This window comes from Trachurus trachurus (assembly GCF_905171665.1).
Source record: "Trachurus trachurus genome assembly, chromosome: 13".
In the NCBI taxonomy this organism is placed as follows: domain Eukaryota; kingdom Metazoa; phylum Chordata; class Actinopteri; order Carangiformes; family Carangidae; genus Trachurus; species Trachurus trachurus.
Genome location: NC_139892.1, coordinates 18,192,235 through 18,208,247, shown reverse-complemented (window position 1 = coordinate 18,208,247; position 16,013 = coordinate 18,192,235). Strand labels below are relative to the sequence as shown.

At 41.4% G+C, this 16,013-nt stretch overlaps 1 protein-coding gene across 1 annotated transcript in view; it reads left to right on the top strand.

Annotated features, from left to right (window-relative positions):
* Positions 1-16,013, top strand: part of dner (delta/notch-like EGF repeat containing) — a gene marked incomplete at both ends in the record, with an annotated part of 54,969 nt that overhangs the window by 1,297 nt on the left and 37,659 nt on the right. The window lies entirely within an intron of this gene.

The window sequence follows — 16,013 nt, the reverse complement described above, 5'->3', positions numbered from 1 at the left end:
CCTGAACTTGACCTACACAGATTTGACCCTGCTGGCTGCCATACTGTTCTGACACATTTGCCATTTCAAGGACATTTAACATATTGAAACAGCCCACTTTTTGTTTCTAATTAAGCACTTCTTTAATTTAAGACTGAAGATTGAACCATTTTAGCTTTATGATAGATAGGCGTTAGTAGCAACGGGCTCAATAGGCAGCCGGGCCTGTGAGTCATGCTGAGGTGAAAGAGAGCATCCGCTCACAGCAGCAGAGGATAAATGAGCCTGCTGCAGCATCACGCAGGGAAAAGGCAAGGTGACTGGGTAAACTCTGGCAGGATCACCAACAGGTGGAAGCCATACACCCCCGTCCTTTTTGTTTACACTTGCAGAGTATTATTTTCTTATCTTGTAAATGCATGTGGAGGTATATGTACAGCTGAACCTGCTGGGGCTGTGCCGTCAAGACTGAAGCTGTTTAGTGGAGCATTTAGCCAGGGACCTGATCACTGTCTCCTTGGCTGTCCTGGTTTCATCTCTCAGAATAGAAAGCAGCTGCAGTTTGTTACCTCCGCAGCCTGCTTCACTGCACCCGGGTCTGCACAAACCACAGAGGACAGTGTTGTGGCACACAGCCTGAACTGAGGCTGGACAACACGTGCGGAGGGGCAGAATTTCCCGTCATATTCTTCAGGATAAAAGGAGGAACAAAACACCACAGTAAAGTGTTTGTTAAGCACGGAGCCCACAGTTATCTTGTGCTGTAAGATCCTGAGACATCCTCATCCTCTCTAGCTTTATCCTCCTTATGCGCCAAAGCTCAGGTCTGGCACAGGCTCTGGGCCGGGCCTGAGGGGGATCATTGATTTTTGCCTCATCTCTCTCTCTCTCTCTCTCTCTCTCTCTCTCTCTCTCTCTCTCTCTCTCTCTCTCTCTCTCTCTCTCTCTCTCTCTCTCTCTTGCTGGATGTTTCTTCTCCATGGAAACTGGAGCAGCAGTCAATTGAGATTTGGTAAATGACCTGATTGGCTGAGCACGGTGCTGGTTTCCATCCCCTGTCCTTTTACATGCGTCACAACGCAGATGGTCCAGTGAGAGGACAGGAGTAGAGATCGAAGGAAAGGAAAAGAAGGAGAAGAAATAAGTTAGGGGCAAAGAGAGGGAGGGTTTAAAGAGGTGAGAAAAGACAGGAAGTGAGGTTATGGGAGATAACTAGAGTCACTTGGTATTAGAGCTTAGTGAGTAAATGTGTTTGTTAACGAGTGTCATGTACTCACCGTCCTCTCTCTCACAAATTTTATCTCAAAGTCTTTGTCAAACCTGGAGCTCGTTGCACAAAGTGGGATTAGAGTAAAAAAAAAAAAAAGAGCTGGATCTGTAAAACAAGAAGGTTTTAGGATTAAAACTCGACCCTACCTGTTGATTTCTGGATGTTTTGCAACATTTCCAAATAATCAGGCTAAATTGCTAATCCTGCTTTGTGGCTTTTCTGCCCTCACTGTTTTTTATTTGAATACTGCAGGAATCAAAACAGCCTATAATGCAAACCACAGCAGCAGGCACCACGAGAGAACAAATGCACTCTACTACTTGTTAAACTAGCAGAGTTTAGATATGAGCTTACACCTTTTCTGGACAGCAGCTCGTAAGCTGTCCAGCTGGAATTCACTGCCACTGGCCTTTCTGTGAGTTATTGGCTTCTCATGCTCCAGCTTATTCATTATTGAAAGGCCTGTTGTGCGCCCACGACGACGGGTTTGGTAACTCGCTCTACAACACAATACGGCTATGGCAGTGCAAAGCAGCCGTCCAGCATGAAGCAGGTGCAGGGAGCTCTTGCTGGGTTGCTCATTGCTATATTGAGTTATAGGAAAGCGGTGAATCTTAACAGGATCTTCACTCTGGGGTTATGAACACAGAATGTTATTCATTTTTTATTTTTTATTTTTTATTTCATTGTTATTTAGAGAAGGGATGTGGGACTGAAGGTGATGAAAGAGGTGATAAATCCGAGGTAACACAGAAGTAACTTGGCTGTTTCTGCCGCAGATGGTTCTGCTTCAGCTCAGAGCAGGTAGAGGTGTGATGGACTGAACATTTTTTTCTGATCCTTGAGATGGTGAGGATTCTTGTTAAACCTCAGCTGAGGGTTTTGCTCCTCACTGTTCTTTCTCTCCACACTTAAAGCTGCTTTCTCACCCCTCAGTTCCTCAGTCTCGATGGTTTACAAGCAGCAGTTTAAGTCCTCAGGCTTGTCACTGTTCCCTTTTTGTGACTCGGTGTAAGAAGAACATATTAAAACAGTAGTTTGCTATTTTGGGAAGTGTGCTGATTCATGGTCTTGTTGAGAGTCAGTCGAGAGAATCAATCCCATCGTCGTACAGTAAATATGCAGCACAGTTAGCTTAGGATCACATTAAGACTTGAAACAGGTGGAAACAGCTGGTCTGGCTTTGTCTAAACATTAATCTCATTGCCTTATTTGTGGCATATGTCTTTAAATGTACCAATGTCTCAGTAAGAAGATTCTTTGGAGAAAAAAAACTATAAGTGGGGGAAATAATGAGCTAGTTGATTAATTCTGGATAAAGCAACAGTAGTATGTTGACATAGGATTCACCCCCTGCAGCATCAAAGAACCAGATGCACTTCATCCTGAAATAACTTGAAACAATCTCACACTTGGCAGATTTTCTATTTTCACATGACTCAGTAACAGAGTAAAGATGTTAATTAGATGTTAAGACTGAAGTGATAAACTTGCTATTTGCACCCTAGACTTTTTCACCTGCTGTCTTGCCAGTTAAAAAAAGAAGAAATCCAGAGCAGAAAGTGACATTCATTTGGTAATGACTGGTTTTCCTTTTTCTTTTTTCCTCTTGGGTTGGCAAAACTCCCACACACGAGCGATGAAAAAAATGTTCTCCTCCTGACAGAACTCAGTGAAAGTAAACAAAGCCAAGTCGTGAAGCTGTTTCATCTTAATTGTGAGAACGTGTGTGTGTGTGTGTGTGTGTGTGTGTGTGTGTGTGTGTGTGTGTGTGTGTGTGTGTGTGTGTGTGTGTGTGTGTGTGTGTGTGTGTGTGTGTGTGTGTGTGTGTGTGTGTGTGGCGGTCAGCTCTTGTCTCCCAGGGCCGTTCACTCTGCTGCTACGGATTCAGCCTGAGCTGCATCCAATTAAGCGGAGCTCAAAGCTCATCACAGCCTTTAGTCTCTTTGATACCCTGACTTGTTAGGCAGAAGAAAGATAAAAGCCATGAGGAATATTCTTCTATATGTATGTACATATATATATATATATATATATATATATGTACATACATATATATATATATATATATATATATATATGTGTGTATGCATTATGTATGTATATACATAGATTTATATAGGTAATGTGTGTGTGTGTGTGTGTGTGTGTGTGTGTGTGTGTGTGTGTGTGTGTGTGTGTGTGTGTGTATGTATGTGTCCATGGACTGTATTGTCCTCTTGCTGAAGAGGCACTTCTTTTTATTGCTCTATTTACTGGAGTGATTCTGTTGAACCAGCAGTCAGTGAATTGTGTCATTTGTTCAGAAGATCCCCCATACGGGCTTTGCTGGTGTGTTACGAAATCAAGTATGGCTTCAACCAGATCATAGCTGTTACTGATTAAATGATTGATACTGATTGTATGTTCAACATATTCCACTTGAAATAACATAAAATGGAGAAAAGTAGCAAATCCTCATATTTATTCTGACTGGAATAACTTCCCTTCAAAATTAAGAACTGTAACATTATTCCACATGTTGTATATGACACACTTTGAAGTAGGGCTGACCCGATTATCATATTTTGGTAATCGAAGCTTCGCGGACATAAAATAGATTTTAATCGAGGCTTCGACGGCCTGCGGGGGGGGGGGGGGGGGGGGGGGGCGCGTTCGAAGCGGAAATAATGAAAGTAATGGCAAACAAACACTGCATATATCCAAAATCAGGCAGGTTTCCAGGATGCCAAGTAGCCTATTCATTGTAATGTAACAAGTGCCGATGAGAACTGGTGTCAAAAAGGAAAAAAGGAAGAAAAAAAAACAATCGATCACGGACTTCATGATCGATTTTCCATGGCAATGAACGAAGCTTCGAAGCTTCGATTTTTTTTGGGTCAGCCCTACTTTGAAGATTTTTTATTTCCATTTACACTATACTAAACACAATATATGCTAACCGAATATTGGTTTTGCTTGGCATGCATTTGTTCATGGTCTCTCTATGGCCATCTTGTGTTAGTTTTCACCATCGTACTTACTTCAAGTTCAAGTTCAAGAAATGAATGAATGAATGTGTGGACCCACTCGAAAACAAGATGGTTCTTCATCAAAGGGTTTACCCTAAACCTAACAATTCATATTTTTGCCAGATTAATGGGGAATCATTAATTATCAAAGTTGCTGATTAAGTTTCTGTCACTCAGTTAATTTTCAATTTTAAAAACAAGACACCATATTAAAGGACATCTATCCCTCTGTTCCTTGTGCAGCTTTGGGGCTCTTTGATCTGTGTCTGTTTCATCTTCCCCAGCCTCACAAGCAGTAACTAAGATTTGCAGCAGTCTGTGCGGTCAAGACTGTGTGGAAATGGACCGGTGAGGCAAAACTGAAACTACCGGACTGTTGTTTTGAGTGACTGCACTGATTGGAGTGTTTTTGAGACTGAAACTACTGACCTGGATTAACTCACCGACACTGTGACATTGTCATCATCAGCTGAGAGGACATTGTGTGCCTGCTAAGACTTTCTCTACTCTCACCAACAACAAAGATTTTGTAATTTACAAAGAGGTTTTCAGCACCACAATATTACTCATTACTAAGCTACACTAGCACCCCCCAGAGGCTGTAATTACACCACAAAATCAATTAGTTTTTAAAGATCTACCATCAGTAGGACTAAAAATATAATAGTAAACACGGCCGGTGTGGGATCATTAAACAAAAACAGTCCATCAGCTCTGAACCATGATGTGTCTTGTAGATTACAGGAAGTATCTGCAGAGTTTACATTTTGGCCTCAGGCGTCAAGAGAAAGCTCATCAAGTGTGCAAAGAAACAGTTCAACTAAATAAAATCTCTTTTTGGACAATTCAGGACACACAAGTCAAAATTGGAGGGTCTTTGCCAGCAGCGTCAGTACACAGGAGTCGATCAGGTCAGGCAAACACATCTAGAGATGAGGCTGTGCTCTTAAGTCATTTAGAAAACTGGTCGTACACTGAGGCTGACCACAGAGAGAATATTAAAGCACTTGTCACAGGGAATGGAGACGACCTGACACCGGGAGAGGCAGACTAAACAGACAGGTGCAACACATTAGGGGCGGGGTCAATCACAGGAGAGGGAAACTTAAGTGGAAATCTTAAAGGGATAATTCAACATTTTGGCAAATTGGCCCATTGCCATAATCGCTATTAGTCATAGCAGTAGGTTTGTTACCTATATTTGTTGGTGCAAGCTATTTTATAGAACCGCCGAGCCGAGCGGCATGGCTGCTCAGAGCTACGCTATGGAGGCTAAAGGGATTTCTTGGTTTCCCTCATCAAACTCATCAAATACATAATCCAACAACTCCAAAACGCTCTGGTGGACAAGTTGTGACCTGCACATTCACCACGCTATGAGATAATACAGAGACGGAGTTGTTTTCGAGGTAAATTCTTGCAAAATAGCTGATGCGCATTGCCTTCAGGGACAGTTTTGTCTCGTAACGTTCTGTTATTATCTCATAGCGTGGTGAATGTGCAGGTCACAACTTGTCCATGAAAGCGTTTTGGAGTTTTTGGATTGTGTATTTGATGAGGGAAACCAAGAAATCCCATGAGCCTCCGTAGCGTAGCTCTGAGCAGCTCGCGGCTACGCTCCGCAGTTCTAAAAATAGCTTACATCGACAATTAAAGGTAGCGAACCTACTGCTATGACTATAGGGATTATGGCAATGGGCCTATTTGCCAAACATTTTGAACTATCTCTTTAAAGGAGAGGAAAGTTTATGCCACAATAAAACAAGAGGAGCAGAAAACATGTCCCAAATTTCATGATGGGATTGAAATAGTTTTAGTAAATAATTCATTTTTGGTAGTTTTAATTGCAGCAAACTGTTGCATGTAAGCAGAGGAAAACATGCATCTTCATGTAATTAGTTAAAGATGGTTTGATGAAAGCAGGGGATGTTAGCTACTCTGGAAACAGGCTGCTTATAAGCCTGCGGATACCTTTGATACAGTAGCTGCCTCTCAGCAAAATAAAAGAGACTCCTTTGAGCTATTATCATCAGGCTATTGCTGTTATTCATGTTGATGTCGTTAGATGTTACGAGGCAGGTCGTGCTGCTTTTGTTAAACAGGAGGGCTCGTGGCCAATCACTTTGGTCATTTCCATATCACACACATCACCTGGCCTTTTGATCAGTGGACGAGGAGGTGGTAGTGAGAAGGTCTAGTGAGGCCTGATGTATATGGATGATACGGCCCGCCCCACCGTGGACATGAGCACCGAGTACTCATGCTCCACATATCGATTGCAACAGTCACGTGTGGGTCCACAGTGACGTCTGAGAGTCATACATTTGATTTAGTGTCACTTGGTGTATTTGACCAGGTTCAATAAAGGTCTATAGGACATGTCATTCTGTCATAGAAAGACAGCTCAGATAACATATAGTACATAGGTATAAAAATGTGAATTGATATCACAAATTGATTTCAGTGGTGATTATTAATAGTAGATTATAGATAGATTATAGGATGAGAAAGCTGGGAGTTGCTACAGTCAATCTGACTGATAATGAGCTATAAGTTTAGGAGTTATTTTAGTTCTGACAACTTTTTGGGTTGAATTACCAAATAACCAGCCTGTAAACACACAACTTGAAGACTTTGCAACCTTCCAATTTGTTTGCCATTCAGTCTGTCCAACACTTGAGGCTTTAGGCTAGAAAATGGACCGCAACTTTGTGTTTAGTGCAAATTAGCAGCCAAACTAAGATGGTGAGGATGGTGAACATTGAACCCCCTTAACAACATCAGCACTTCATAAGGCAGTTGTATACAGTATTATTCATAGAACAGCACATAATTGATTTGAAGCCAGACTGTGAAGGCTGCTCCAGCTCCACTAGCCGCGGTTTAAAGATAATAACACTTCTTTCACTTGTCAGGTTTCATCTCTCTGCTTCTTCTTGTTATATTTTCATTTGCGTTTCCTTAAATACAGTCTAATGAGTCGCAACATTTCTCAAGCAATCCTGACTGCTCACATATCTGCAGCCCACATTTCTTTTTTTATTTATCGCCACCACTCATCACCAGCAGAGCTTTTATCTCCGTGTCATTGGCTCTTTAATTTTCCTCGTGTCTTGCAGCAAAACTTCCCTCCCTGTCCTGGATAGACGGAAAAAAAGTCATTACATCTCTCCCAGTGGTTTAGTGTAGGTATTTTTTTATTGCTTCTTGTCTGCCCTCGTTGCTATTTTTATCTTTAATGGAACAGCGAGTCGTGTCACCATCCACTGTATAATGTAAAAAGGGCAGAGCAGCTCTTACTCAGCAGTAATTTACCCCCTCTAATAACCCTCTGACTCTGCACTGACACCGCCATTGCACTGTCACTTCTAATGATTAGTTTGTTGTTGCTGTCAAATTAACGAGGCCATTGACAGGATGGACGTGTGTATTTGTTTTTGGCTGAATCACAACAGTGGAGGCTGCACTCCGAAGTATACAAATATCTGTTGCTGACTAGATGACGATGCTACGCCATTTGTCAGCCAGTCGAGCATTCCTCATTGGCCGTTACTCTTGCAAAAATGAATTGGTGCAGCAGACAGTTTCTATTTCCATTACCAGAGGGATGTCTATCGGCAGTGTTGGTGCCTCAGCACTTTTGTTGCAAGACTCCCATGTTTTCAGATGCCTTCAGTGACTTTTACTGCCCTGGCGACAAATCTGGCGACCCTTTGGACAAACCACGGTGGAGAGTTGACAGAATTTCCCCTTGAAGTCCATGAAGTGCATGAAGTCCTGCCGCAGGCATAGTACTTCCAAGGTGCAGGTTCCAGCTTTTTCTCTGAGAGATAATTTTACAAGAAAATAATAGTGAAAGTCACATCACAGTCTACTGTATGGCATTAACTAACTTGTTCAGTGATTTTGCCAGAGGAACAGTTTGGAAATTGTTAGCTGGTTTAGTCAAAGGAAGATAATATAAGTTCATTCTCTAAATAATACACCCATGACCTCTTAGTCAGATTTGAACATTAGAATTACACAGGAATGAGCAATTTATGAGCCAGTGTTGTGTTGAAGTTTGGGTCATGTTATTGCAGTGATAACTGGTTTACTACAGGATTAGGTCTGAGGAAGAGGAACAGACTTTGACATGCAGACTCTCTCTTGTATGGGAGTGTTTTGGTTGTCGAGGCCGACTGACGGATGAGTTGGAGTGTGTGTCGTCGTCTGCTCTGTTGTCCTTTCCTGCAAAAGAAACGGACCCGGTAACAGACGCAGAACTGTCTGACACTTGCCGTCACCTCCTCCAACACGCACAACGTGTCAGTTCAGTTGATCTGACAATATATTATTTAATGAAGCCGACAGGGAGACAACCCACTGTGTGTGTGTTTTTCAGCATGTGCTGTGCTGCACCGCTGTGCGTCGTGAGCGTCTTCTCTATGCTGCAGACAATAAATGCCAGCTTAATCCAAAAAAATCCCCTCAGGATCAGAAGAGCACCTCCGACAGGGAGAGGAGTAAGGCGCAGTCACCAGCCTCTGGTGTAAGAGACATTAGCTTGTACAGCTGGGCCTGTCTGCCACTTGATAGGAGAGACGCTGTGGCAAATGTGGCTGTCTGTCGAGGATTGTGTTGGAAATGTATTTATCAAACATTAAATACACAGACCAAAATAATGAACAGCTTCACTTAAAATTGACTTTTGTGTAGAGTTTTTGATTGTATTGTGTGGAAGGAGGGCGAGAACATCATTCCTCATTCCTCAAAACATGAAATAAAGTTATCAGAACACACCAGTATTATTTAATTCATTCATAAATTAAAAGTCTGGTTATAATATTGTGTAGTCCTCTGTGGGGAATACATGTAGTTCTGGTATATAAAACTTTTGCTAAATGTACAATATCGACACTGATGTAATTTTGTAATACATAATGTCATTTAAAAAAAGAGCTAATGTTTACGGTTAATTAGGTTTATGTTGTGTTATATTAACCCAGTTCTTCTATTGGTTTACATGCGTATGGATCTTTTTAAACCTTTTATTCAGTGTTGGGTAACCATTAGGCAGTGATGTGTGGAGGGGGAAGGAGGAGGAGTGGAGCTCTCTGTCGGGAAGGATCGATCATGTCTGGAGCTTCATCTCTTGCTGATTCATTTGCCTCCAACAGCTTCACTCTGATCACATCAAACCTCACTAATCACCAGTCAATCGCTGCTATCAGTGGGGGTGTTAGAAGTTTATGAGATTTTCCTCTTATAGCTTTTGAGTATATGTTCACAACATTTCATAAAACTTCTCCTAAATGAATTGCAATTCAATACTACAAGTGAGGTGGCAAACATTGAACTCAAATGTACCCAAAGGGAGTGATGGCAGTGGGCTGAATAATAACAGATCGAACTAGAAATACTCTGTCTTTTTTTTACGTACACTGACTAAAAAGCAACACTGGGTTTCTGTCTCAGAATAAATAAGTAAAGAAAAGCTTGTAAAGCAGAGGCAGAAGGGATCTTGAAGACATTCATCAAAGAAAAAGTGGAATGATGCAGAGATTAGATATTGTATTAACGATGGAAAATATTCAAAAACTTTGAATATGCAACTAAAATACACAGCGCGTAACCCTGTTTTGTTCAAGTAGGTTCATGGGTAAATGAGTCGTTTTAAAAACCCTGCATCTGCTCAAATTTGATCCTTCCCCTTCCTCTGGCCCTGATCAAGGTTTCCACAAGGATTTTTGAGTCCCATAACCAGACCAACAATGATTTGACCCCATTATTAAATGTTGTCTTATAGTATTTTATAGAAAGTATTTTCCTGCCATAGACCCATAAAGCTCTGTCGATGTTTGGACTAGACATTCAGGAGCCATCACAACACAGACTATTAGTAGTTTATTTTGAATTCTTCCCACCAGAAATATTCACAAGAGCGTGTGTAGTCATCCACGGCTGGAAATAATTCCCAACCAATTCTTCTATCTGTTTGAATAATATTAGCTAAAATCAGTGCTGAGCTATTTTAGGAAATTGCAATTTTCTTTACATTTTATTATGTGCAGTTGGCAACAGTTGAATATGTTGAAACAGCAACGGACAATAGGGAAACTCTAAAGCTCAACTGACTGACCAATGATTGCGCTCATCCACTCTGTCACTCTGGTGCACGATTGTTATCCACCCAAGAAACAGTGTTGCTATAGTAACTTAACCAAACCCGACTGCATTCAGGAATCGAATCCTGGATCATATTTGGTATTGTCGGTTCAGATCTTCCTTCCTGTCATCCCTGCCTCTGTCATCGTTTGAACATGTTCTGTAGGCGGTGTTGCAAATCACAGTCAGATCGTCTGGAGCTGCTCAAACAGTATTTTTTTTATTTATTTTTTATTTTTTTAAAGCTGCGTCTTCACTGTCATAGCTTCTAAGAACATTTTCTTCTTCTTTGGGGACGAAGCCCGTGGGAGGAGAGTGATGATGCATGTCCAGTGTCACCTCGTACTATGAGACCCAATTTTCATCGCTATGCCCCCCCACCCCCGTTCTTCTTGTGGTGTCACCATGGCAACAGAGCAATGACGAGGGAAGCCGAAAGATCAACAGGTGGAGAGCACATATCACCGAGCAGAAAATGTCAGAGCTACTTCCTGTGCTCGTTGTGGAGGACTTGAGGAGAGAACAGAACAAATCATGTGGCCCACATTGTAGTCTGTTGGAGTCTGTTGTATGACATGTTTTTTTTTTGTGTGCATTTCTCCTTTTGTACAATCCTTTTTTTTTATTGGTGAATTATTTCTGTGCACAATAACCTCCCTGCCGTTACCTGACTTCCCAAGAGGCAGGTAAAATGTGTGGTGGTAATGCACATCCGATTTTTTGGTGATAATGGGAACAGGATGTTACAGCACCCAGCTTTTCAGCGACTAATTCCCTCTGGCAGCAGAACCAGCTTCAGTCCCATTTTAGTCTGACGTGAATCAAGGAGGGATTTTCACAATTTTAACATCTGCTACCTATTTAAAACAATACAATGTGACCTGGAAATCATGTTTTCAAAGCGACAGAAAGCCTCAAGACACTTCCTCGTCTTTGATTTTGTTCCAGGAACTCTTTGGCTTATATGCCAGAACCAGTTTAATCATGTCAGCGGTAGATGTCACCTATTTTGTTAGAGAGGAGATATCTTGTCTCGCAAAGACCCCTCTGTGTATGTAGGTCAGAGTGAAGAGGGAGCTTGTAGATCAGAGCACAGAGTCCAATCAATTCACCATCTATCTCTCCCAGCTGAGGCTTGAGAGAGACACAGAGAGCCTTATGTTGCGTTGGAGTGTTATTCTCCTGGAGAAGGACATTTATTTTTGCTGTTATTCACCCCTCAGATACATAAACCACACTGTTTATGTGAAACCTGTTAACACTACATTTACTGTAACCTCAAATAGCTGTTGTTCCTTCTCCTTAGTGAGTGGTGTCAGAGTGAGTCGTGATGGTTTATGCAGAAAGTGATGATAAAACAGCATATCACACAGAGAGGCAGCTTAAAAGCCACAAGCAGGGCCTCCATCCAAATCATTAAAATTGAATCTACTGTGTTGACTTGCTGCTGACCGAGTGCTGTTATTGCTGTACCGTCCTTGAGAAAAATGTATGAGTGATATAAAAAGTATGAACACATACACTCTATCCACTGCCAGACTGTAACTGTCTGAGACTGTGAAATACAGATGTAATCCTACTCATGTTTCATAGACTGTTAAAGGTAAGAAATCATTACCACGACCATGACTCTGTTGAATATACAGTACATGCAAACATTATACATGGAAGGGAATGCAAAAACATAAAGCTATTTCTCAAAAATGACTTTTCTGGCCCTGGTTTTTCTATCTATTACTGATGTAGCTGTGAAATGATTTTATAGTGCTCATGCTCACTGTTATAGTGAACTACCATTAATTCTCAACAGCCCTCTGCTGGCCGGGTCTGTCTACAGGTTCAAGCTAAACAAAAACCTTTCAACCGCCCACTAGATTGGTCGTTTGTGCATATTCTAAGCTGCTTAATTTGTGGTACAATTCTCACAGGTCTGAAAATGAACAACCAAAACCAACCAAAATTAACGACCAACAGTTGTTGAAGCCTGGACCCAACTTTGCCCAACTAACTAGCATTAATTCTAGGCCCGTACCCAGCCGAAAAAAAAAAAAAAAAAAAAAAAGGAAACCCGTGGCCGTGGTCATATATTTTCAGCCCAAACCTGGCCTCCTCATGCATACTGTACAGTTAGCTGGCACTGCATAAATTAAATAAATAAATAAATACCTCTGTTATAGCCAAGAATACAACTTGAATGTATAAAGTAAATATAAAAATAAATATAAAGTGAATTTAACAACACCCACATCAGGCTCTTGCCTTTGGTGTCACTTCAACCGACTGACCTAAGGAAAGAGCCAGAGCCAGCACGCTGTTATTAAGAAGTTTCATCGGTGCCCATGAATGAATGTGCTGTTTCCTTCTATTCTTACTCTTGTAAACATTCGATTTGATAGTATTTTCCCATCTTTGCCAAGCAAAAAATATGTGCGAAATGATTAGACCCCTGTCTCAAATATAAGCCGGTTCAGTTCAGCAGTTGAACCAATCAATCATTTGTATTGAATAGCGATTACGCATAGGAACCTGCAAAAATAATATGGAGATCCCCAATACTCCAATTGGGGGCATCTTCTGTTCAACATCTACATGTTGAACCCACATTATAGAGGAGAACTAAATAGCTTCCCATAGATATTCTGTTGACATACAGATCTACTGTAGGCTATAGAGGGATTATCAGCCTACGTCACTGACGTTCTACTGCGCATGTCGCCTGCAGAAAAAGAGCAGCAAGAGCCGTGATCAGGTCTTTTTGTGCTGGAAGTTGCACTAATTGTTTTGATAAAAATAACAAAACGCGCAAATTTAACAGAATACCGTCAACTCGCACCCCTTTCAAGGCAAACGAGAGAGAAAATAGTACATTGGCGATTAATTTCGAGCAATATAACGTGTTAGATATGTTGGTTTGAATGGTGATAAAGCTAAATGCTCACAGGCACAGCTGTAACGTTATAACTGCAGCGAATGAATTGTGAAATGTTTACTACGACAGTGACTGAAGACGATCACATAGCCTACTAATGGAAGCTGACATTAATTAACGTTAAGATACATTGTTTTAGATTACCGGTACATACTCAGCCATGCATGTAACGTTACATTTACGTTATGCAGTTGTTCCAGACTTTAGACAGGTCCGTCCTCTTCCCTCGTCTCTGACCAGGCAGCATCAGTCCTCACAGACACTGAGTTTTGTAATCTTGAGTATTTACCTGAACATGATTGTCTGTTAAATAGCTGTAGGTAACGTTAGGGATGCACAGTGTTGTTTTTACCGATAACCACCGCTGCTGTGAGAGTCCGTGTCTTGTCCCGTGGCTTGGTTGGCGCGGTAGCTACAAACTCGATCCTCCGTCCTGAGGTTTTTTTTTTTTTTTTTTTCTGCCGTTATAAAACCTACAGTCCATGTATAAAACACACACTACATCAGTGGGTGATAAACTGTTGTGGTAGGCTGACAACATCGCTAGCAAACACCGCTTTGACTACACTAGATCCATGGAGGTAACCATGACAACCGGTTCTTTCTGCAGTCAGGTTGCGCACGCATCCTGATTTGTTGGTAAACAGATAATCCCTCTATATAACGATACCAACAAATCAGTGTTTGGATGTGACAGTTTTCTTCAGTTCATGCAACATTAAAATCGGTTTACAATTACCACCAATTTTGTATCTTGCTTTCTCTGATGGAACTGAATTTGGACGGTCCCTCTTGAATCATCCCTACAGTCTAATCTATAAACCTTGGTAACCATAGTTACAGAGGACAATGGTGGCTCCATCCCGACACTATTTGTCATAACTGAAGCTGAGGTGAGCCACTGTCTCACTGTAAGATCTCTGTCGTCTCTATAGTTCGGCTCTTGGCTTTTCATGTGAGCGTCTTGTTTGTCAAACACTTTGATTTTTAAATGACAACGTCTTTACAAAGCGCTGAATGGTTTAGGGCCGTTCTGCATGTCTGACAATGAATCATCCACTCAAGCTGTCTTGGACAGGTCTGATTGCCGTCTCCAGAGTCTCAGCGAGACACTGAGAAGCAGCGTTCAGTTGTTACTGTATGCACCACACAGAAGGAACAAACTCTTGAGGTCCGCTCCAACTCTCATCTCTTTTAAATCAGGGATTAAGATCTGTCTCTGTGCCACTGCTTTTTATTAAATTATGGGACAATTTACCCATGTTTTATAATCCTTCAACTGTACTGTTATTTTTATGATCCTCTTTAATCCGTCATTCTATTTTATCTTCTTTTTTTTTTAACTCCGATATTATTTTTGCTCTTTTAAATCCTGTTTAAAGGTCTTTTTGTGTGAGTAGCCCATTCTGAACTACTAGATTCTGCTCATTGCCCATGAAGTTAACACAGCAACAGCAAATCTTTGGCTTTAAGGCTGTTAGGCTTTTTGTTTGTCCAAATTCGATTTCCGAATTCAGTGAGCTCACTCATTTGTTTAAATTGCGAACTACAATGTGTAAGAAAAATCATCATACAGCAAAGAGCAGCAACTGTATTAAGTTGTTGTTAGGAGCTGCGAGCTACTGCAAATGACACATTTTTCACACTGACTGTGTTGGATGTTGTATGTGCAGCAAGCTATAAAATTGAAGGAGGAAAAGAAATGTTTCCACTCTGCACAAGAGTTGTGTGCAGTTGGTTGCTGTGACAGCTAAAATACTATAGTTGTAGCACTGCCACAGAGCTGATATTAAAGTCAGAACTAATCAAGAGTAACTGTGGTGTTGTGAAGTGTCCCCGCTATAGACATCTATCAAGCAGACGGACGAGGTCTCATTGCGATGTGAGAGAGCTGCATATGTAACACCAAACAAACAAACAAAAAAAAACCCTCTATCTGTCAGTGCATCTTCTGATAAATTTACAAAGAGCCCGAGAGCTTCTGATCCATTTTAGTCCCTGTCTGGCAGAACGAGAAGACAGACAACTGTGCCCCAGCCCTCGAGAAGAGACGCCCAAGTCCCCTGCAGCCCAAGCTCTAGTTGGATAGGTATAAATAGAGCCTTGCAGCACCTCCTCTCTTAAATCATTCTCCTCTCACTTAGTATTCTCCTTACTCCTCGCCTCCTTCTCTGCTTGGTCTCATTTCTTGCATCAGTCCCTCTCTCTCTCTCTGTCTATTTTGGCATTTGGCGGAGTTGAGGGGTAATTGTCTTTTGAGTGATGATGTCGGGCCGTCGTGTCAGGTTGTTTAATGTCATTTGTTTGATGAAAGCACAGGGACCCTTGTGGTGCAGAGTGAGCATCCTCCTGCTGTGCGTTGACTTTTGGGTGACAGATTTTGTGGAATAAAGTAAAGTTTCAGTATGATAATAATGTAAAGTAAATAATATATATCTAAACAGAAGAGCTAGACTAGATTTTTTCAGCATGGCTTTAAAGTAATGTTGTGGTGTGAAATATTTATTTTTGGACAGCAAATTAGGAGCATGAAGGGACATTTCATCTCATTAGCATGTTTTCACCTCAGCTTCTTCCTCCTGCTCCTCTATTTACATCTCTTTATGCATCAAGGCGAGATTGAAATTTATCAAGGTGCTTGGCCCTGTTTGTGTTGGCTTCATGGATCCAAATTTTG